Source organism: Thermobia domestica, chromosome 12 (assembly GCF_964235325.1).
Source record: "Thermobia domestica chromosome 12, izTheDome1.hap1.1, whole genome shotgun sequence".
In the NCBI taxonomy this organism is placed as follows: Eukaryota; Metazoa; Arthropoda; class Insecta; order Zygentoma; family Lepismatidae; genus Thermobia; species Thermobia domestica.
The window spans coordinates 204701842-204726649 of record NC_137465.1 but is presented as its reverse complement, the minus strand read 5'-3'; the positions used below and the strand labels follow the sequence as shown (position 1 = coordinate 204726649).

The window sequence follows — 24808 nt, the reverse complement described above, 5'->3', positions numbered from 1 at the left end:
AAAGAAAAACATTATTTCGTCAAGAGTTATCTCAGCTGCTTCGTATATTGTTGCAAACAGACTTGCAAAGGAAGATGGTCGTGCAACTACTTGCTTTACAGTTGTTGAAAGAAATATTAGACCCCTATCTCTCCTGTCGTGTCCTGCATACAATAGACTACTTATTACTGTTTCCTTCTTTTCCGAAACAAGAAGCCAATGTCTTTGAAACCGATTGCGATTACATTGCACTTCGGTTGTAATCAGATTTTTCTATGGGAAACAAGGTTATACTGCTAATTCAAGCTGAAGCGGCACAGGAAAGTGTGTTTAAGTTACTGTAGTGAAAATGTCAGCGAAAAGATCATATGGGATATTTGGATCATTCTGAAACTTGGATATTTCGATAGGGCACATACTAGTTCCTAAATAAAATCTTGACCCCACTACGGTAGATCCTATAGTATTGAAGCTATGGACCTATAAAGTTCATTTATTCATGTTTTCGGCAGCCTATAACTCCAAAAGGAAGCATTTATGCACCCAGGTTGGTTGTTTTATCTTGGTCTCAGGATAGGGTTGCCATATTTTGAAATTTGAAAAGCGGGGGATTCTAAATCGTAAGGACTGATGTGAACTTGTGTATTACAAATACTGACGATCCTTCTGACAACTTTTTTTAGTGATTTCTTTGTTAAGTGACACTTCCAATGTACTTTTCTAACAAAACTAAAGTAAAGCAAATTTAGTTTTTGCCTTTAATGTTTTATTAAGTTCAACAAATTGTGAGTCTCGAATTGTAAAGTAAGTATTACAGTAAGATATCTCTAATAAGGATATCTGTAAGACAAGTTGTTTTCAAAAAAAAAGAAAAAGCAAGCTATATATGACATATGTTGTTCATACGGTTTTCTCTCTAAGAAATACAAAATAATTTCTAAACTTTTATCGTAAGAAAGCTAAAACATATTTAGGAGTCTTGGTCCGTCTCTTATAAAATTTCTAATCATTTTTAAAGATTTCTACTTGAAATCATACTAACATACGAAATTACCACAGTTTCACAATATATGAAATACAGTACAAGCATTTTAAAAGAAATAAATACTAATAATGAATATAATCTAAACAAAATGCTAAGGATACCGTAGTTCAATTTGCAATCATTTCTGAATATATAAAGACTACGTAACAACATAGACTTGTTCAGTTGAACTGGACAGAGTGTTATCAAATAAATACGCACCCATGAGATCATACATTAGTATTCATGGGTTGAACCAAAATGTGTATGGTTATGTCATTTTTTTTTTTTTTGTACATTTTTCATTCCCTTTAACCTTCTTTTAAAAATCTTGATTGCATAAAATCTTATCATAAAATTCTACGCATGATACGTTTTCCATATTGTACAAAACCAGTAATAATAATTTGACAGTTTCTACGTTTATCTTGTTTCTGTCATCTGTCCACTCGCGATTGAGATTGACACAGAAATGTAGCGGTTTATGTTGAATATAACAACACTTTATCAACAAAATTCTCTTAGATTTTTCTCCAATCCAAAAAAGCGGGTGGTTTTTCGTGATTACGAGATGATTAAGCGGGGGACGAATATAAGACCTGAAAATCTGGTGGTATCTGCTAAAATCAGGTAATATAGCATCCCTATGTCAGGAATCGCCTCCCAAATGTTGGCGGTGTAGTTTTGAAATACTCTGTATAAAATAATGCACCACGTTATTCTGAATTGATGCAAAACCTCTTACGTTTTTAAAGCCTACATTATTCGTCCAGGAAGCAATCTGCCTCCACCAAACGACGCTTCTGGATCCGCTAGTGTGTGGATTCATCATAATGTACAAACCGACTGTATGGAACATATGCTACACTGTATATTCACTGTCGAGGAAATATATTTATTTCTGTTTTTCATCTTCATTAAACTTAGCGATGATTTCAAGGTTTCCCCCGGGTAGGCTTACCATACGTCCTAGATTAAAGCCCGGTCTGGAAACTGTCTGGGATTAACTAATGCCTGAAATTTTAGGGAAAATGGGAGACTCGGAAATTTCGCTGTGTTTGGTCAAGTGCTTGGCTTACAATTCTGTCTTGTGCTGATATTTATGAAAAAATCAATAGCGATAAGGTGTTCTTCGCAAGAATACTTTACTCAGGAAAATAATTAAGACAATAATATAAAAATTTATTTAAGTATAGAAAATGAACATAAGCATTTTTGAAACTTAAGATTAGACTTTTCTTACCTTCTCAATAAACACACACCATTCTTAAAAATATCCAGAAATTATGATAATCCTACCCCGGGGGATTTTGAATGCACGGGGGGTGGAAGTAGCAAAAATACTGGTAAGCCACGGTGAACATGATCAGAGATATATTTGTGGGGAAATACTCCTCCTGAACAACCCCCTGAAATCACCACTGATTTGACTAACATTTATTTTACTGAAAGGCTAAAGGGGAAGTTTGCACCCAAAGCATAATCATATCTGATTGCGGCAATGTGTGAGCTAGTGGTCATTAAGAGAAAGCAAATACGACAGAAGATAACACATTTGGCTTAAAAATAAAATTTTGCTAAAACATTTTAGCAACACCGTACGTGATTAATATGATTGAGATGTTGGGTGTATATTATATCGTATGGAGAGCAAATTACCCCATTTGTACGTTTAAGACCGTATGTCTGGCAACGCTGATACAATAGCTGTCAGCAAATAACAAACAAGAGGTAAAATTCAGGAAGAAATTGAATTTCCTGTGTGTTTGTGTGTAGGACGAAAAAGCAATTCCTTTCTGTACGCTTTCCTTTCTTCTCACAAACACAACTTTGCAATAACTTATCAGATGAAAAAAGTTGTTTGACTAGTTTGGCTGCAAGAAGGAATCATTGGAGAGGTGAAGAAACCGAACTGTCCATCACTACTTTTGGTAATAGTCGAAACTTCGATAATACTCAAAATTAGGATAATACCCGAAACTTCGATAATACTCGAAATTTAGATAATACCCGAAACTTCGATAGTACTCGAACTTTCGATAATACCCGAAACTTCGATAATACTCGAAATTTCGATAATACACGAAACTTCGATAATTTCAAATACTCGAACGGTTTCGAGTAACCGATGACAACTCGATAAATTTTCACTCCCGAAGTTCGATAGATCCTCAGCCTTATCGAACATTCCTAAGCAATCTCGGCCTCAGTCATACACTTTTGTCATTGCTTAACCAGCAACGATTGGATTTCGTGGCGAATGAAGAACAGAGAAGGAGAAAAAATGTATAGAGAGTTGATCTGCAAATTAAAAAAGGAAATCTAGAAGACAGAGGAATATACAATAGAACTAAAAGTGACAAGAGGAATTAAAAAGGGTAGAGAAATTTTAACCCTTATTTGGCACGGTTGCTTACAAGCAACATTGTATTCTATCGCGTTATGCTCACTAATTATAGCTTCAATGATCATTTAATTGGCATTATTGCTTTCATAGAATATTCATATACATGATTTGCGGGTCGCTTGTTAATCTTCATCAACAGAAGACAGTAAAATTTAGTATTATATAAGCTTTATCTCTTACGTTCCGTGAAAGTTTTTGTTATTATTATTATTATTATTATTATTATTATTATTATTATTATTATTATTATTATTTGTGGTTTCTTGCTCTATGGGAAAATATTTCAACGAAACTGCTGCTAATTACTGAAAATACTCATGATATTTGACCATAATAGGACAATGCTGCTCAGTAGCAACACATAAGACCTATTTTATGGCAATGTTGTTTTGAAATAAACATCCTGTATTTTGTAACCAAAACACAAAAATACTTTAAAAATTACGAAATTATCATCAGGAAGACATGGTTCAACCATAAATATAAACTAAATATTTTAATGTTAATGCTATCAATCCTTGCCAATTAAAGCGTTAATAATGTATATGAAGGTAAATATCATGGAAATAGAAGGTAGCAAGGGAAAACTATGACAAATGAATTTTTAATGAGACAATTGCAGCTTGACAAAGATGGAACGAATACATTGAGTAACCGGATGATAGCAAGAATACATTTTATATCTTAGTTATTAAAACGGAAAACAAAGTAAATGAGGATGGCAGAAGAATTGGGATGCTAAGGGACAAGTTCAGAAAATCATTTAGTGAAATTAAGAACGAGAAGGTAGCCAACATACACCACTTCATTAAGAATACAGGAAAAGGAAAAAGAAATATTCAAAATGTGTAATCAAATCAAGAGTGACATCATAGGCCTTCCTTCGGAGAGTGAAGATTTTGTATGAGGACTCTAGAATTACATTGCTGCAAATGAGCTAAGAACACTGTCTCAAAGTTGTACACAAGAAGAAAGTGATTGTAGATGGTACTGTTCCCAACATGGCATCGATGAGATATCCTGAACATGTTATACAGACTGTTCAAAAAGGAACAGCTCAGATGCGTCGTACATATGCTGTATTTCTGTTTAAGAAATGGTCATTGTGAGCTCGACTGAAGGTCAGGTGCCATCCCACAATGTCTCACAATGTCCGATAAGGCTTAGGTCCGGAGATCTAGCAGGTCAAGGAAGAAATGTTCCGCGTAAAGGGTGAAAGGTTCATTTGTCATTATGGAAACGCGCGTTGTGCTAATAAAGGCAATTGTGTAGATAAGCTTTACAGATAGCATTGACAATACTACGAAAGTACAACATACTAGTGATATTATCCCTAAGAAAAGCGGATATGTAGCTTATTTATCGCCTCCTCTCTTACTAATTACCAGAAAGTCTAGAGTGAGTCCTATATGACGCTGAATTTTTCCGTTCACCTACAAGTTTACATACAAGCACAGATCCATCACTGTGCTCAAAACAAAAACGCGCATCCTTACCACTGCAGTGTCTCTCGATATATATCACAGAACATAGAATTCTAGCAAGTGACTCGAATATTAAATACTGCAAATGATATAGGATGACAAAATGGGAAGAGGTATTTGATAAAAATTTTATCTCCCAGTAACATCATTTACGAGTATTATGCAGAAGAGTATCGAATAAGAGTTAGATTTGGAAACATATTGACTATAGGAGGTAGAAGGACTAATGATGAAATGATTGTTACAGCAGAATCTGAATCGAAAATTAACATGATGCCAGATTACGTAAGAAAAGGCTCTGAAAATAATCTGATATGAAAATAAATATGAAAAAGGTTAAAGCAGTAATGGGTAGATGGTTGAGGTTGTGATAGACATCTGAGCAAGGCAGTAGATTAGATGCCTATTACAATACCAACATAGTAGTATTATTAACGTAGTTATAAAATGACAATTTGAAATAGAAACGGCGGAGAAAAATTGTGAAAAATTATTAAGATTGTGATGAAAAGCATATTTTGTGAGTCACTGAATGAAGAGTTACAGAAAGGACTGGGATGAAGAGTATTGCATTTTAAGAAGCAGAAACGTTGCATTGCGAGAAGACAACACAAAATACTTGAGTTCTGGAAATTTGTATTAATACTTTAAGAAGGACGTAAAATTTTTGGAACAATGAACCAATAAGGTTCATTGGGAATAATAAGTAAAAATAATATAAATGGAAGTAATCACGAAGATATTAAGAATATCTTCCGCTGCTGGAGAATAAATTATATTCCGAATGATATGTAGAAGTTATGGTAGAAGAAAAACAAGGAAGGTAGAGAAAGAATAAATTAATGGATAGTACTAAGAGTATAATTCCCATGTCAAGGCGAAGGAGTACCTAAAAACCATATTGCATGTGGTAGTAATGGAAGAAAATTATGGTGATTGGGTGAGTTAAGTGATTTCATCACTACTGCACTAAACCTAAGTGCAAGGATCCAAAACTCACATTTTCGGTTCCAAACCGAAAGTGAGTTTCACATGCAGCTCACAACTTTGGAACCCATCGGAAACAAATGAAAAAATATTGGCGGAAATACGTCATATTTAACCTATGGATTGTATTGGTAAAGGTAGTATGAGGTGAGGATCCAGTTAGCTCATAATTCAAGTAAATTACCATTTACTGATAATTTTGACGTAAATTTAGTTGGAATTTAGTAGTATTCTAGTCGTCCCCGTCCTCCCGAATTTTAACTTGCCAGAGACGCCCATGTTAGCAACACTGGTGACAACAAAGGTCTTGAAAATGGCGACGGTACAAGAGAAAGCACAGTATGTGTGTTTGTCTGCAGAACTGAAATCAGGTGTGAAGGTGCAGCTATACTTCAGACGAGTGTACAAAAAAGTACCTCCTGATGTCAGGAGTATAAACATTTGGCACTGTAAGTTTCTGGCTACTGAGAGTATTTGTGATGTGCAAAGAAGGGGTCAGACGTCAGTGAGCCCAAACACGATGCGAAGGGTTGCCAACAGCCTGGAGAGAAGTCCAAGAAAATCGATTCTGCGGCGGTCGCTGGAGTTGGGAATCCCTCAGTCAACAACGCGAAAGATAATGGATAAACATTTGAAAGCCAAACCGTACAAGATTAAATTTGTGCATGCACTGACAGAAGATCAAGACACGAGACTGGACTGGAGTTCAGTGAACTGATGCTGAAATGACTGGATGATGACAGGGAACTTCTGCAGTTACTCATGTTCTCAGTCGGGAAGGTCCCACAAGTTGTTGCTCAAGTCTGACTGCCATATAGCACATCTGATAGAGCATCATGAGAAATGAAAATGAGCAAAATTTAAGGTGCTATGGACCAGAAGGATAGGAGCTATGGGGCTTCAAAATTTGAATATCCAAAATATTATATCATGGAATTATGTACGTTTAAAGTAAATATCTTGAAAACCGTTAAAGCAATCAAAACAAAAGTTGCACAATGGACTAGATATAGTGTGACGTCACATCCTTCTAGTTGCCATGGTGATCATCATTTTATTTTCTAAACAACAAGTAGCCTAAGTACCTAAAGAATCTATATGCAAAGCGAAACCAGTGATAACATATGTCGGAATTGCAAACATTAAAGTGAAAGAAATACGTTTCCTTTTAAGTATTTCTAATAATTGAAACTGAAAAGAAGATAGAAACTTTAGTCAGGTAAGAAATATGTTAAATCCTAATACATGCATGACACGCATGAAATTGAAAGCAGCAAGTTCACACGTCTTGTGAAATTTTCCCTCTGGTATTATATACTTTGAGAATTTCTATATTTCCAGGTTAAATTAAACCTGAAAGTGTACTCACGTTGTTCATAATCAGGTATTAACTTGAAATAATTTTGGAAATTTTTTCATTTAATATCAGTATGATATAGATACACCATTGCAAATGTGAACAGAATTACTGTTTAACAGTTGTGTAAAAGAAATGTTGAACCATCCATAATTAGATGTGTAATTATTGTACCTTTTCTAAATGCTTTCTTAAAAATGAAAATAGACAGAGAATATAAGAGATCTTGCCTATGTCCACCGATGGTCTGGATTGAATATTCCTAAAGGTTAGCTTATTCTTTCTTTTGTAATATTGTAGATATTAATATTGTTCACTCCCATTATAAAGAGTGAGCGTTAAAAGTGTAAATGTCCCAACAGAATTAACATTATTCTAGAAGATTTTTTTCTTTTAAAACATCGTATATTTTTACAAATTTCCTCGTGCCGACAGTTTGTCAATCAATCTACATGCTTAGGAGTTAATATTGTGCATGATTACACGGTAATGGCTCTTACATTAATTATTCGATTTCTAACTTATCACTTAGAGATGTGGTGCTTTTAGAAATAAGTTCCTTAGATATTCTCTTTCTTTTTTAATTTTCGTAATTGTATTTGTAAGTTTCTTAAACGCAGGCTTCCATGTTCTAAATCTATACCCTTTCCCACCAACTTTATTAGTCGTTAGAACATTTTTATAATTATAAATAAATTTACAGCCATTGTCTTTGTTTGTACTAGACTTTAACATACACAATTCCTTCACATATTGTATAGAAAAAAACATGGCGCACACCATGGTAACGGAAAGGAAATGACGACTTCACTATCTCAGTAGGACGAAATGCCCCCTCAAAAACCACAAACAGTGTTGCTTTAGGTGAAGCAGTGTTGCCAACTAAGCTTAAAGTATTTTGTTTGAAATAGCACTATATACTAGTGTGCACAGATTTAAAATGCACTATTATCACAAAACATAACACTGAAGTGTAGTGGTACAGTGTTGCACACTGTTGGGCTAGATGTGCTGAAAATGTACAATGGAGAAGTCTGATATGTGGCATCATATGGTAACAAAGGAATTTGCATCTCATACTATGAATTTAGTTCAAATGCGTAGCACCGATAATGTAACATAGCAAAATGTCAGCAGTCACAAAATATTGATGCATTTGAAAAACGAAGTTGAGTGACGCCATTTTACGTCCTGTGTCAACTCTGAAGCTATATACGACGGGTCCTATAATGTAAAGTGGGATCAGAACCACTATAAAAGAGAAAGATAACAATTAAATGTAAGGTGGAAAGAACAACAAAAACATATCCGAGGCGGTATTGGAACCCTCGATCCCTAATAAGTCGGTTGTTTAGCCTTCCAGACCATACGGCTATCCGGGCCGACTAAAAACGAAATGAGGTAGTAATAAAATAATTATATTTCCAATGTGAATATGTGTATATGGGTGGCATAAAAGTAGGTATACATCCCTGCATTGATCAAGTATAATATTCTAGCTTATAGGTTTATTTACTTCGGTTGTTCCGAGCTTCAGATATAAGTAAAAAGACATTAAGAACAAATAATAAAGAAACTAAGTCTACCTAATGGATAACAGTAAGGAATGATATGAAATACAGTGAGCTGATCAGTACGGGACTGTATACCTACTTTTGGGCTACCCTGTATTATAGTGTACAAACATAATCATATGGTATGTAGGAAAGGAAATAAAAGAATATGCCACTTAACACGAAATACCTAAACCAAGAAAGTACTCTTCCAAATATTGATAAGATAATCTGGAGAACCAGTTTACAGAATTAGAAAACACGTCTTCTCCATTGAATATTTTCTGCACACGTAGCTCCAACAGTGTGCAAAACTGTACCACTACATTTTACTGTTATATTTTGTGATAATAGTGCATTTTAAATCTGTGTGCACTTGTATATGGTGCTATTTCAAACAAAATATTTTATGTTGAGTTGGCAACACTATTTCACCTGTAGCAACACTGTGGTTTTTGATATGGCATTTTGTTCTCATTATATTGCGCAACTTTTGTTTTGATTGCTTTAACGGTTTTCAAGATATTTATTTTAAACGTATATAATTCCATGATATAATTTTTTGAATTTTCAAATTTTGAAGCCCCATAGCTCTTATCCTTCTGGTCCATAGCACCTTAAATTTTGCTCATTTTCATTTGTTATGATGCTCTATCAGATGTACTATGTGGCAATCAGATTTGAGCAACAACTTGTGGGATCTTCCCGTGTCAGATGAGGCAACTTTCCATGTTTCAGGAAGGTAAACTGACACAACTGTCTTGTTTGGGAAAACTGAAAACCCCCAAGAACATGAAACGCACGAAAGAGACAGCTATAGAAAGTGAATGCATGGTGCGCCGTATCAATGGATCACCCCATAGGTCCGTTTTTCTTCGACGAACACATTGTGACAGGGGAGACATACATTGAAATGTTCAGAAATTTCCTGATGTCTGAATTGGTTACATTGGAAATCAAGGATCGCATCCACTACCAGCAAGATGGAGCCTTCCCCCACATTTTGCAGGACTACCTTGATCATGAGTTACCTGGCAGATGGGTTGGATGCACATTCCACCATTTGGTCTCACAGGTCTCCCGATTTAGTACTCTGTGATTTATGGTTATGGGGTCATGTTAAGACTTGGTGTATGCGGTAAATCCAATTGACTTGCAAGACTTGAAAGCTAAGATTAATGAAGTGATCCATATTCTGACGACGCCACTGATTTCGCCGGAGCTTCCAGGAATGTATGAATGCCAACGGAGCCCAGCTGGAGGTGTGACGATGATGGCAACAGTGTAATTTATGGATTATGATACAAATTGTAAGTGCCAATAACGATCTTAACCTTCATTTCACTGCAATATTTTTTTTTTTTAAGTTATAAGCATTTGTTTTATAGCAAGAACTTTATAATAACCCTGTGTTCTACGTAAGAAGATATATTTTGGCCTTGTTTTTTTGCAATATTCAACGAAGTTATGCAAATGTATCAATTTTTAAAATCAAGATTATGACGCCTGAGATAATTAAAATATAAAAACATCTGATAATTATAATATAAAAACTAAAATATATCTTTACTGATGAGAGGCACAACTAACTAACTGCAGAAAGCAATCAGGATCTGGAACGAACTGGTTTTACCATCGGAGTCTGACCATAGGTGCATAACTCTGCGGTTGAATTATATTTCCTATCCTTTCATCAGGGGTGTACTCAGGGGATAGGTATTGAGTATTCAGACCCCGCGAAATCCTGACTTTCCTGTAAATTTGGTCTAATTTTAGGGGAGAGTTTACAAATTTTAATATAATGTATCCTCATATTGAATTTGGACACCCCAAAATGCTTTGGACCCCTACCGAATACAAATGAATGCCTAAGGGTAAATGCATGCCGAAGATACCTCGCGATTGAGGTCGAGGTTTAAGTCGCGGTCGCTACAGGGCGCACATAGCGAGGAGGTCGCACCCTCGCTCTTAAGTTCTCCGGTTAAGGGGAAACATTGCTGTCACGCATGTGAAATTATTCCGTCACTGTATAAAAATTAGTGATGAGCGCAAGAGTCTTGATCTTGCAGTTTTTGCAAGAGTCTTGCATGCAAGACCAAGACCAAGACTAGGAATCCCGTTGCAAGACCAAGACCAAGACCAAGGGGTGCAAGACCAAAACCAAGACTCTTGCGCAAGTCTTGCATAAGTACCGGTACTACATGATTTTTTTTTTTATAAAATGTAAGAAAGAAGGGAAAAAATCATTACATCTTTCTCTTGAATTTCTTGACTTCAGTAAAAATGCCGCTGGAGTGAATGTGTTCCCAGTAGTTTATGCAATCCGTGTGAGTCAATCTGCCTCTGTAGCATATAGCTACAGTATGTCGTTTTCTGAGTTGGTTGTTCGCGTTTTCAGTAGGTATTGCTCGTTTTCAAGAGACACAGATGTCATCTTGCGCCATGTAGGATATTTTGGTGAGCAAATACCGTGTGCGTGGATTTTCTCAGGGTTTTTCCGTTTTCTCAGACTTTCTTCATTCCACCATTTTAGTCATTTCTCATCATCACTGTCTCCCTTAGCCTTGGTGAATAAACGTGAGACGTTAAACTAGATACTTCATTTCATTTCAAAGCATATTAGTCGTGTTCTTTCTCCAAAACTAAAGAGAAATGTAGTATTGAACATCGGTAATTCCATACACCATAGGTGCCGACAACATGGGTATGGCCTTGGCTCCGAGACTCAAGCATCCGTTGGAAATTTTTAATGTGTGCTCATAAAATTAATATCGAAATAACACTTTTATGACATTGACAAAAAATTCAGTGCATGTGACCGCAAGTTTTATTTCATGGGCGGATGCTTATACGTTGAATAATTGTTTTTCAATATAACTTTTAGCCTCCTTAGGTACAGCACATCGAGGATTGGGCGATATAACATTATACTATAACAGTAAATCTATACGTATTATAAAATTGAAAGTGACTATGTTTGTAACTCCTAATCTCCTGAACCACCCGCTCGATATCGATCACATTTTCAACATAGATGGGGTTTGGGCCTGGGAGTGTTTTCATCATTTCACTTTGACGATAAAACTTAGGGGAAGGGGAGGGAGGAGGATGATAGTTATAAAATAATAAATAAAACTTAATAACTCTTGAACTAAACGACCAATCTCGATCAAATACAAATTTTTAACATAGATGAGGTTCAAGCCTGTAATGTTATTTATCAATTCAGTTTGACGGAGCAACGTATAGGAGGAGGAAGAGGGGGAGATATACAAAAATCAATATAAATACAAATAAAAGTTACTAAGTTTGTGACTTAATAGCTCTTGAGCCACCCAACCGATCTCGATCACATTTCAACATAGATGAGATTCGGGCCTCAGATTGGTTTCTTTTATATCACTTTGACGGTGCAGCTTAGGGGAGGAGGAGGGGGAGATATTTTAAAATGATCGAAAATGACTTATATTAGAGTGGAATCTATAGTTTTGGGGGTCGCTGAGATAAACAGTGACACTTCCGATGCTCTTTAAATCCAAATTCAGCCCCGTAGCTTGGCGGAGGGGAGGGGAAATATATAAAAATGATCGAAAATGACGAATATTAGTGTCGAATTCATAGTCTTCGAGGTCACTAATTGAATACTGACACTTCAGATACCATTTACGACAAACTTCAGCTCGTAACTTGGGGGAGGGGAAGATACATAAAAATGATCAAAAAATGACCAAATATTAGTGTCGAATCCATACTTTTTGGGGTCGCTAAGGTAAACAATGATAGTTCCGATCCCGTTTAAATGCAAATTCAGCACTGCAACTTGGGGAGGAGGAGGAAGAATATATATAAAATTATCTAAAATGACCATTATTATCAATGTTGAATCCATGGATTTCGAGGTCATTGAGATGAACAGTGACATTTCCGATGCTGTGCCTTGCAACATGGGGGAGGAGGAAATATATAAATTTATTGAAAATGGCCGATAATAGTGCCAATTCCATAATTTTCGGGGTCTCTAAGATAAACAGTGACACTTTTGATAGCGTTTAAATCCAAATTCAGCCCTGGAACTTGGGAAGGAGGAGGCGAGAGAAATATAAAAACTGTCGAAAATGACGGATATCAGAGAACGCTTTAGTAATAGTAAAAAGTGACTGACTAACGAAACATATTATTATTATTTTTTAAATTTAACCCAAAGAAGTGGGTAATTGATGATAGTAATCCATATTCACAAATGAGACTGATTTTGTACAGTTATTTCAAATAACTTGGGGTTTGCCTTAATCTTGTATTTTTAATATAGGACAAAAATATTTATTTAAATTGAGTTTACAGAAAAGATATAGACAGTTGAGTCGTTTTCAGTTTTCAGTCAAATTATTCTAAAATATTAAGAGTTTTGATTACAATAATTATTATTTAAATTTTCTCTCTCTCTCTCTCTCTCTCTTTTTTTTTTTTTTTTTTTTTTTTTTTTGAATATTGCTAAACATATCATCATCATAGTTATTCTGCCATTATTGGCAGGTTATTTGTTGCAACTGAGAAACTTCGATGTACGGTGGTCCTCAGCTAGTCTCTTCGTCTTAACGTAGCAATTTTCTGTTTTAATACCTTCCTTCAACTAAGTCTCCTTCGCTCCTTCCCTCTCTTTCCTTCTACCATACCCTCTAGCACGTCCTCCTCAGCCAATATCCCAACCAGTTCCTCTTTCTCCTCTTATCAATATCTAAAATTCTTCCTTTTTCCCCCTACTACTAATATTTCTAACACCTTCTCATTCGTTTTCCGTTCAACACAGCTAATTCTCTCCTTTTTTCTCCATGCTCCTCTCTTTTTTTGAAAGCCTGCAATTTTTTCATCGCTTTCGCGTAATGCCCATGTTTCTCCCCATAGAGTACATATTGGAATCAGTAAAACAAAATCTCAATATTTAATTGGAAGTTTGTTTAATACAAGAATTAGCTAATCGTGGTTGAAAAGAAAATTCTGACACCTTTAGAGTGTAAAAATAATTTTGCAGTTCATGGTATCTCAATAATCTGTGCCGTCTTGATTTGCTTTCGTGTGTCTCAGGGGCAGCCCCCCAGTTCGGGAACCAGTGGAGTGTTGGATCTGTGGGGAGTGGAGTTTTTAGGCATAGAACAGTAGCTTCTTTTTTTCTTTAGAAATTCCACAATTTACGGACTCAGCCCGAAAGTCCTCTCCCTGTAACCGCCACTGCCTTATATAATAATAAGCTACAATACAATTCTCAAATAAATATGAATAACTTATCTAACTTCCCATTTCAGTTCTTATTTTCTTCCATTCTCTATTTAAAACGTGCCTATTATGATGTTTTTTTTTTAAATCCCATATTGCTGGAACATTCCTCACTAATTCTATTAATATGTCTTTCATAGTCAAATTTAATAGTGCAGCAAAACCTTTCGAGCATAGACACACACAATCCTCTGCAGACGAAATTCGAAACCAATGAAGACTTTATTCTGTGCAGCGCTTCAGGGAGAACCAATGAGAACACGAGCCACAGCGATGCTTCCACTGAACATCGATGTAAAAACAAACTCAGTTGTTTATCATCGCGATCACCCTCGCGGTCGACCTCTAGGTTGCGATGTACCGTACATCTTCGGCATGCACTTACTCATTTGAATCCATGGGTTTGTGCCAGTATCGAGAGTGCAACCGCGACTTAAACCTCGACCTTGATCGCGAGGTCTCTTCTGCATGATCGTACCCTAAGTGTCTGTCTCTTATCAGCGCCACCAAAACGGCAGTTCAAAAAACATGGTGTGTATAACGCAGAACTAAGCTATCGATGGTTGAGGGAGAGTGAATTAGTGCATATCTAGAGATATAACGATTTAAGACTGAATTTTATATTATCCAGAAAATGTGCGATATGGAGTCACCATAACTAGGTATATTGGAGAGATATTTTACGTAGCCTGACTCAATTAAGAAGCATTTGAGCCCGTTTCCAGTCTTATTTTTGAAGTTATGAAAATAATTTCTTATTCTGTCATCTATATTTAAATACGAGAATTATTTTTAAAGTTTTCGAAAATATGTCTCGAAACTTCTCTATTTTTAAGCATAGTGTAACATTTCGAAAAAAAAAAAGTCATAATGGAAAGTGAGATGGCAAAACTGAAAGCATTCTATTGGACTTTGATTTGTGCTGCCACCTATCAAGAAATTACGTGAACTGTTCTCCCGCTGACAGCCGCGTACTAATGATTGAGGAAGGAAGCTTTATTTTGTACTTCGTTTAATGGAACAGTGTTGTGTTGAAGTATGAGTGAAAAGTAATGTTCTTTAAGTGATACAAGTTCGAAGAGCGTGTTTGTATGTAGATTGTAAATTGTGTACAAGTGTACACACAGTGTTCAGTGAGTTAGTTAATATTTTCCTAAATTTAAACCTAAAATATTCTCTTTCTTCCATTTTGAGAAATAACAGTTTTAACAGCTTACCGAATGACAAATAACCGTTTTAACTGAGCTTTTACACTCAAGGGACAACATGTTATTTCGTCCTTCTGGCATGATTAAACTTGTTTTTTTAGGAAGATCTATTGAAATTAAAACCTTAAAATCGCGGAAATTTGTATTGTCCCATAATTACTTTTCACCACTGAAATTGATAAGTGATTCAACACAAGCATAAGATTAAATTTAGAAGATTTATCTTCTTGGAATAGGCCTAATGTCTAGTTATGTTATTTGTTGCTTCTTCACATATGTTGAAAATTTATTATAATAAAATGCCATGTTTTCGAAAGGTATTTCTTATTCCACATATGCTAGATGTTCACTTCAAACAGTGATTTACGTAACCCAATATTGGTCTCCCACAGCAGGATTAACGTGTATGCTTGCCTACCAGGAGCAAGTTATGTTACAATAGTCTATACTCACTGGTGTTATTAATTTTTAACAACCGGTTCTGTGTAAGCAAAGTTGTTACTGGTTAGGCTACCACAAGTGATAATAGAAACCTACACAAGATCCTAATACAAAATGGTGTGACGAAATTATGTAGCACTGCGAATATCTTTGAAAGGAATTGTGCAAGAAAAATGGCTGTCAAAACGTATTCGAAAGACCTTAATGCAGCAATGGATCGATGATTGTTGATAATGGTATGTATGCTTTCCAAATATAAATAACCCTTTCCACTACACGTATGTGATGCCAGTTCTCATTCTTGATAACAGAATTTGAGATTAAGAAATAAACGTTTACATCTTGTTCTGAGAGATCATATGTTTAACCCCGTAGCCGTAAGAATTTCTAAAAACAAAGATATTTATACTAAAATTACTTGTTCCTAGGTATAACTGGGTAAAATTTATTATGTCTAAGTATAACAAACGGTTCTGCGAACTCGAAATATTTTAACAACCGGTTCTAGCGAACCGGCTGAATAACACCACTGTCTATACTGACACTAACACTGTCCATACAAGTTTAGTATCATGTGGATTTAACATGATAAGGCAACAATAACTCCATTATAGATTTGTGAATAAAATTAAGCGGGGGTCGGTAGTGAGATTCTACAATTCTGCTCTCTTGAAGATGATATGCTGTGGTGGCCCTATTCTTAGTAAGCCTGATGTTGCATAAAGGCGCAAAACACAGAAATTCTAATTAAAATTTTAAAAATATAGAATAATGTACATACTGTCTTCTTCCTCTTCTGGTGCTTCACCTGAAAAAAAAAAATGGGAAAAAATTAGAAACAATCTCTATAAGTTAAGAACCGCTATAGGCGATGAAACAAGTTCTAGGAATTCTAATAGGAGCTATTAAGAATGTAAAACTAAGATGCATTTCAGTAAAATGTATTGAAGTCATTTTCCAAAAACTTCACGACAAAAAATATACCAATATGGCGGCCAATTTGTACTTATTTTGCTTTTTCTTCCGCCTGGAGTCGCTTAAATAACTCCAAATCAGTAAAGTAGAGCACGTTCTAAACAAGAAAAATCACATAGCATGAGAGCCGTCCCGTCTATTCTCTGGGCCTGGGGCTGGGGCGATATTTGAGTGAGGCCAATTTCATACCCAGCATGAATAAATGAGCTTGCTGGAACTACCACATGAATGATAGCGGTATTTCATTATAAGTGCACTTCCCGCTAGTAAGAGTACAGAGTCGTAAAAATGTCTTACAAAATAATGAATGATTACTAAACCATTTAAATGAATTAGAAATACTGAAACTTGATCATTTTTCTGAACAGCCTAACTCTATCCTCCTACGGCTCCGAGGTCCTGGAGCAATTGCCACACTTGTCCCACCTACGGGACGCCCTGTATATGATCATTCAGAACATAGTAAATCACTTAACACTCGTTACATTCTCGGAGTAGGAGAATTCTAGAATTCATTTCATTGTGTACACTTGCGTAACATTAACTAAATTAAGTTATAACAGCTACGAAAAGAAATACTCATTAAATAAAGGGAAAATGCATCATAGAAAACTGTTTAGAGATTGAAGATCAAACCAGAAATCAACAAAATATGAATATCCAGTTACAGAGTTTATCATGAGTAGTGATCTTTATCTGGAAAGCCATCAACCGGTAACCGGTATTCGCCATGAATATAGTGTTACCAGCATATTAATATATATTTTCCCCATCAGGTCAAAAACTTAAAATCACCAGAATATCAATACAAAAGTTGAAAAGCAACTAGAAGTCCCACCGCACAGGAAAATGAAGAACGAAAACGAAAAATTTATCACACGAAATGGCCACTGGTTTGATGGAATTTCTATTTTACAATGCACATTTAGAAATACAGTGTGGTCTTTTTTAATTCGAAGTCTAAGGGGACATTAAAAAAAATTGAATTATCAAAAAAATGCGTTGTTAAATACAAAATTAAGTATTAAATACAAAGGCAGTAGACTTTTTTAAAGGAGCACATCATTTGCATGATACTATATCGAAAACAAATAAACGACATTTACTCGCCCATAAATTAACCACACGTACCATAGAAACCACACTTAACTACAACACCATATACACAGAGTTAAAACACTAAACAAGGTAATCGTTTTGTTCTTAGTTAAATAAGTACATCATCTTCGTTTGGTTTGACTTGATGGTTTTAAACTGTAAACAAAATCTTCAGTTTCCTTCATTTCGTGAACTATGTTATAGTAACATTTGGTCAACATTCAAATATATCTACTTGAATTTGCAACCATTTCGGAAGCTTCAGATGAGGTTGAGACATACTGGTTACTGATCTCATCATCATCTTGATCTTTAGATAGATTGTGTGTCACTCTTCCTTTCGGTTACCTCTGGATAACTGAAAACCGTTGATACAATGTTCTTCTCTTTGTAATCTGACCAGCACTAAAAGTTCTTGTACTGTAATACTGGATTTAACCCTCTTTATTTTCCGGTTGGCAAGGAAAGTAGTGCAACTTTCTACCAGAATCTCTGTCTATGGAAGTCTGTGAGGAAAAATGATTTTTTGAGATCTCACTGAAGAAACTTTCCTTGCCTAGTTGTTTTAGTTAGACAAGCAGCTAGAATCCTAGAATTTTGATCTTAATAGTGAATTCACCATACAGTAGAATTTGTAGCTTGTAGGAAGATGCTAAAGTGAAAATGATCTGCTTTGAAAGCTAAGGGGATCGTCCACTGTCTATAAGTAAAGGGTTGATGTTACGTGATCGTGATCTGTTAGTTATTTTAAGAAAAAATCTTAGTAAATTTTATAAGTGCAGACAGAGTCGCCCATAAGGGAGAGAGTATGCTCCTGTTTCGAAGAACTGAAAAATAACCCAATGCGTGTGTTTCTGTTTCTCAAGATGAAATTTCTTATTTTTCACATAGGTTTGTGGAAAATTTGTACTGCACCGGAAGCACACCAATATTTGTATTACATGTTGAGAAACTAATTCCATCGTTTGGAATCAGATGAACTTAGGATTGTATCCGGGAGGCATTTACATGAACCAAATGCTGCCGAAGTTCAATGTAGAGTTATGGTAGACAATGAAGAGAAGAGTCGCAGACGAATCATTGGAAGTTGTCACCAAAATAACTTGTTTATGTAAAATTACGCATTCAACTTCAATATTTACAATTTTTTCATATTTCCAGTTCAATTCAACAATTTCTTTAATTTTATTGTAGAGAAAAGATTGTGCTTAGTGACGAAATTGCTGCAGAATTACCGCTGTTCTCAGATGTCAAGTATGCACTATGCAATGTGGGTTCTAAAGGCTTTCTTCCCTTGCCAAGTTCTGTGAATGAACTCGTACAGAAATGGATACAAACATCGAGAGGGGAAAAATTTTTGCTCATTGATGATGGAAAAGGACCAGCCATCAATTAGTCAAGATCAGATTTGTTTTGAAAAAAGAATTTATTACTCCACATAGTATGTACTGTCCCAAATCAAAGTTCCTAGCCTATGAAGTTTAGCCTTGCAATTTATCAGTCAAATTAGTCAAAAATTGTTTTATGTAGAGAGAGTATCAACCACTAAATTCCATTGAGCTTAACAAAATTAGCATTTACCCCATTTCCTTTCAAAATGTCCAATATAAAATGCTAATACTTATACTGTATATGTATTTAATAGGAAGAAGCTTTTCGTTTACCTCCTTGTTCTTCGTCGTTCTCAGCATCTTCAGCATGCTCCTCATCGTCTGCCTGAAAACAAAATGGATTTTGGATTCTGAACATTATAATTATTAATTGCTACATTTTAAATACTTATTTGTATTATTCTGGAATGGCTGATCAGTTGTATGGAAGTGATGAATAAAGACTTTTATTTATTTATCGAGTATATTAATAATTTTTCATTAAACAAATTTTCATTTGTAAAGTGGTACAAATCAGGCCCGTATCCAGGGGTCCGCCCCCCTAAAGTTTTGCTGGACCCCCTAAAATTTTCACTGTAGGCTTCCAAATGAATATGGTGATGAACTATAATATGGTTGAATCGCCCCCCCAACCCCTAAATTAAGCCGGGCCCCTCTACATTTTGGGGCTGGCTACCGGCCTGGTACAAATCTAATCATATTATTAAATTTAGGTTTCCAGTAGAAACATTGATTGATTGATTTTAATTGGGACGTCAGCAGCGAGGCTATTTATCGCCGTCACGATTAACATGACTGCCATAAATAAAATTAAAAAAAAACAAAAGTATCAAACTATAACAAAAATGCTGCTGGAAAAGAGAAATAACTAAGAAAAGAGGTAAATTAATAAATATATGAGAATAATAAATTATAACAATAACAAATAGTAAATATATAACAACAATAAATAGTAAAGATATGACAATACCAATAAATAGTAAAAATAGAACAATAAAATACTAATAATAGTAAAATAGAGAAAATATATAAGAATAACAATATAGGCTAGTGAAAAAACAATAAAAAGTCAGAATAAAAGATAAACATGCAGCAACAATAAATACACGAAGAAAAGGGTAAAAAAATATAAGAGAACGTGAGCAATGTTACAAACGTGCACAAAAGAGAGGACACGCTCAATAATTGCATTGTTCAATGTGTGTAAGTGACAGTCTGTGACGTTCTCTGTATTCGGAGTATTCCGAACATTCGACAAGAATGTATCGAATACTCAGTGGAACAATACATTCCTCAAAATACGGACGATTCAAACCAAGCAACAAACCCAGTACAAAAACAAGTAAAAATGACGCAATATTTAAAACTATTTGAGCTGACGAAATGTTGCATTTGCTAAAGTCTTTACAGCCTTAGAACAAAGTTGATGTAAACAAAGCGAAATATATTACTCCGCGGCTCACACGTGCTTCGGCAGCGAGAGACGTGAACAGCAAGATCTTCTGCTAGCTTATTGTCGTCGCATAATTTCCAAAGTGTAAGGCTCTGTTGGTTGGTATATAATTAACGCACTGACATTGACTACTATGTTGGAAATACATATTTTTTTTAAATCGTTATATAAACGAGATTGCCTCTGCTCCTGATGTTCTCTTTTGTGTTTTATAACACGAGAGGAAGGTGGATTGTTGTAACACTTTTTCGCCATGGAACTCTCTGCACTCTACAATTTCAAATGAGTGGGGTCGGCGCGCGAACGCATACGCATGCGCAGTAAATACTATATGTCCAAGGACAGGTGAGGTTGAAATAAAACTACATCTGTTGTTAAATATTATATATTGCGTTTATTATCACAAAGTACAGGATAAATTCGGATATTTTCATTTGAAATTATCATTTTAGTAGGGATTATATTGCGGTAGGATATTAGTACAGTGAGAACAACCAATCACTGGTCATCGATCCACTTGTAGTCAGGTGGGTTTGTTTACATCCACTTTTTTCTAAGGCTGGAAAGAGATTATGTACAGAGGTGATGGCCAAGTGTTCATGGACCTCATGCTACAGCGCACCCAAGTACTACCAGGAATTACCATAAGAGTCTCTGGCAAATATTCTCACAATTGATCCCCCCCCCCCATCCAAGTCAGAGTGGTTCAGACTATTACTGCTAGAATTATTCCAATAATTTATCCTCTGATGTTTGAATATTCGTTTTCAATATTCGTTATTAGAATAATTATTATTCGTCATCTGAATAAAAGTTCAAATAATTGTTCGAAAAGCGGATTTGTTCGAATATTCGAAGAATTCACTGTTCGAATAATAAATTATTTGAATTTTAACAGTAGTACTTCAGACAACATTCACACGAAGTCCAAAAAAGTGTTAACCCAAAGCTCCTAGAGAAAGTAGACTAACCCACCACGCGATCCGAACTATTTCGACCATGCAAGCTGCGTTACTGTCAAGAATTATCGGCGGAAGACTGTGACCGTTAAGTGAAGCACGGAACGGTTGTGCTGAGTTGATATAAAGACTGGTCAAAGTGTAAGAACATAATTTGTTATTCAACAATTGCTGGAAGTGTCAAGAGTTCTTAGTAAGATTATTTGCAAAGGGATTGGTTTATTTTGGGGTCATATTCTATATATAACGTCCCACTAGTCTGATTTAGTGATTAATGTCCCACTAATCCAATAAAACAGAATCGACCAATCCAGGACGTTGAGAATATTAAAATGATTCTTAACTTCAAAAATAAGCAGAAATACGCCAATTCCCTTAGTTTTACGTTCCAAAATTATGTCGGTTAGGCTAACGGAGACGGTGATGATGAGAAATGAATGAAATGGAATGAAACAACTGACAAGTAAGGGACCATATGGTTGTCGCGCAAATCAGATGCAGACATACGCCATCTGATTGAGCATGAAAAGATATGGAGAACACAGAAATTTAAGGTGCTAAGGGCCATAGGGAGCGGAGCGAGGAAAGAGGAAACATTGAATGTTGGCAAAATTGAAGAAAGTCAGGAAAGACGGGAAAAGTTAATTTCATGCAAACAGGGAAAGAAAGTCAACCAAAAGAAAGAAACTAAACATAACAAGAGCATCAAGGACGAAGAAAGATCATAATCAGGGTTGCCATCCGGACCGCAGTGTTGCCAGCACTGCATAACATTGATATGGAAGGTATAGAACAGTATAGCAATTCATGCACAAGTAAAAATATTAGTAACACAAAAGACAATTGAAAGAACTCTGTACACGTGCGTAAAAAAGTTTAACGATAGTCGTGAGTGAATAATGTATTATACATGAGGGAGGACAAATATAGACATGAAAGTGAAGGGGGTACACATGATAACACAGAAACGAAAGTGTTTGGGAGCATCGTTCCATGAATTCCCCAATGTGAAAGCATATGCAAGCAGATCAGCGAATATGACCAAACGGGATTTGCAAATCTTCCTGGAAGAAGTTTTGTGTACCCCCTTCAGGGTAAGGATTGTGTTTTGCTTTTGGTTGACTCCCGGACTCCAAACAAGGATGACACTCTTTACAACATGACTGTTCCTGACGGTGTTTAGTTCTACAAAAAGCTGATTCCTCCGAAATGTACAGGCCTTATACAACCTGCTATGTTCTTTCGTCCATTCAAAAACATGGTGAAGTTCATCACATATACGTTAGTGTTCTCCAGTATTAATGTGTGGCAACGTGAGAACTTTCTCCGCCTTCAGTCATTTGTTCATTACCAGTTTTCCTCTAGGTGATTCCAAAAGATGATACGCTTTGCGTTTTTCAAATGTGGCTACTCCAATGAACATCCTGGACAGTTTGAAACACCTTCTGCATATTGCTTTGAAAAAGGACTCACAGAGGAATGTTGCAGAGACGCGTGTGACCAGCTTGCTTTCATCCGCTGTGCTCACTGCGAGAAATGTTTGTGTGTTGACCACGCATTAATTCGTGATCTTCACGTCAACTGCAATTAAAGTACAATTGGTGAGTACTGTTCTCTATTTTCCTCCGTTTGTTTTCACGCGGGTGTAATATTCACTCACGACTACGTTAAACCTTTTCACGCACGTGTACAGTCTTTTCAATTGTCTTTTGTGTTACTAATATTTTTCCTTGTGCATGAATTGCTATACTGTGCTATATCTTCCATATCAATGTTATGCAGCGCTGGCAACACTGCGGTCCGGATTGCAACCCTGATTATGATCTTTCTTCGTCCTTGATGCTCTTGTTATGTTTAGTTTCTTTCTTTTGGTTGACTTTCTTTCCCTGTTTGCATGAAATTAACTTTTCCCGTCATTCCTGACTTTCTCCAATTTTGCCAACATTCAGTTTCCTCTTTCCTCGCTCCGCTCCCTATGGCTCTTAGCACCTTAAATTTCTGTGTTCTCCATATCTTTTCATGCTCAATCAGATGGCGTATGTCTGCATCTGATTTGCGCGACAACCATATGGTCCCTTACTTGTGAGAAGAAACGGGAGAACCCTTAGGAAACCCACGCACAGTATTTGTCTAGCACGAAGCTCACTTGACGTAGGCTGGGTTCAAACCAAGGACCCCACGCACCAGAGGTGAACGCTCTACCAATGAGTTATCGCAACCTTTTTTTTTTTTTTTGCAAAGTTGTAAATGTGTGTAAGGGATGCACACATTTACAACTGTAAGCAATAGGCAATAATAATAATAATAATAATAATAATAATAATAATAAACACTTATTACAAGCCGCAAATTATTTATAGAGTGAGTAGCAAGATGATGTGATAAAAGAGACTTGTGATATGAAATAAGTTGGGAAAGTCTTGTATAACTAAGATATGTTTTTTTCAGTTATCACCCTGTAAAACAACAGACTGACAATTATTTATATTAATCTGTTTTTAGCTTATTGCCCACTCTATTTTTTAAACCTTATAAACCACTATATTTTTTAAACCTTATTTATTTGTAAGGGTTAAAAAATACAAATGCAAATGTATTTAATACAAATGCAAAGTGACTATTGAGTAGCAACTTTGGTTTCATTAAAACAAAGCAGAAAAAAAGTAATACAATGGAAGTATGCGTAAGTTTTGTCGTAAATACATATAAATTAATGAGAATTATTATTGTTAAGGATTTGAGAATTCAATGCAGAGGAGTTAGTGAAGTATGCATGGTTCACGAAGGGGCGCGCGAAGCAAACAAGGTTCGGAAAGACTGTTAAACGTTTATTCATTCGTGCTAATCCTTCGTGCCCTAGCTCCTAATCAGGGGCGATCCAGAAGAGGATACTTTCTTATTTTTGTATATAAATAAAACCCATCGCAGAGTTTGGAGCTCATAAAAGTAGCTCTAATTAACAGTATTACAACCTACCTCCCCACAGAAGTCCGTCCTGGATCCGCCCCACCAGTTAATCAATCTAAGTTAGTGAGCTTGGACATTTCTTAGAACTCCTACTGGTAGTACTGAATATTTATTCCAAGAATTGTGAATTGTGTCTTTTTATATCACAGACCGCTAAAATATTTAATAAACATAGTTTTGAAGGAACACATACATTTTAGTTAGAGACCTCATATTTTAGTAGGGTAGTTAGTGCGTTGGATGTCTGCGTGGTC

The 24808-nt window shown here is 35.7% G+C and overlaps 1 protein-coding gene and 1 long non-coding RNA gene across 2 annotated transcripts in view; one reads left to right on the top strand and one right to left on the bottom strand.

Moving 5' to 3' along the window:
• The window catches only part of LOC145666960 (uncharacterized), a 55491-nt gene that overhangs the window by 29065 nt on the left and 1618 nt on the right, over positions 1-24808 (bottom strand). Inside the window, exons 3-4 of the long non-coding RNA XR_014127841.1 lie at positions 19449-19500; positions 16493-16519 (exon numbers count right to left, since the gene is read on the bottom strand). This is a non-coding gene — a long non-coding RNA (uncharacterized LOC145666960). The remainder of the gene's footprint in view (positions 1-16492; positions 16520-19448; positions 19501-24808) is intronic.
• Vps51 (vacuolar protein sorting 51) overlaps positions 15059-24808 on the top strand; it is a 99270-nt gene continuing 89520 nt past the window's right edge. Inside the window, exon 1 of the mRNA XM_081734589.1 lies at positions 15059-15195. The gene's annotated coding sequence lies outside the window, so the exon portion shown is untranslated. The remainder of the gene's footprint in view (positions 15196-24808) is intronic.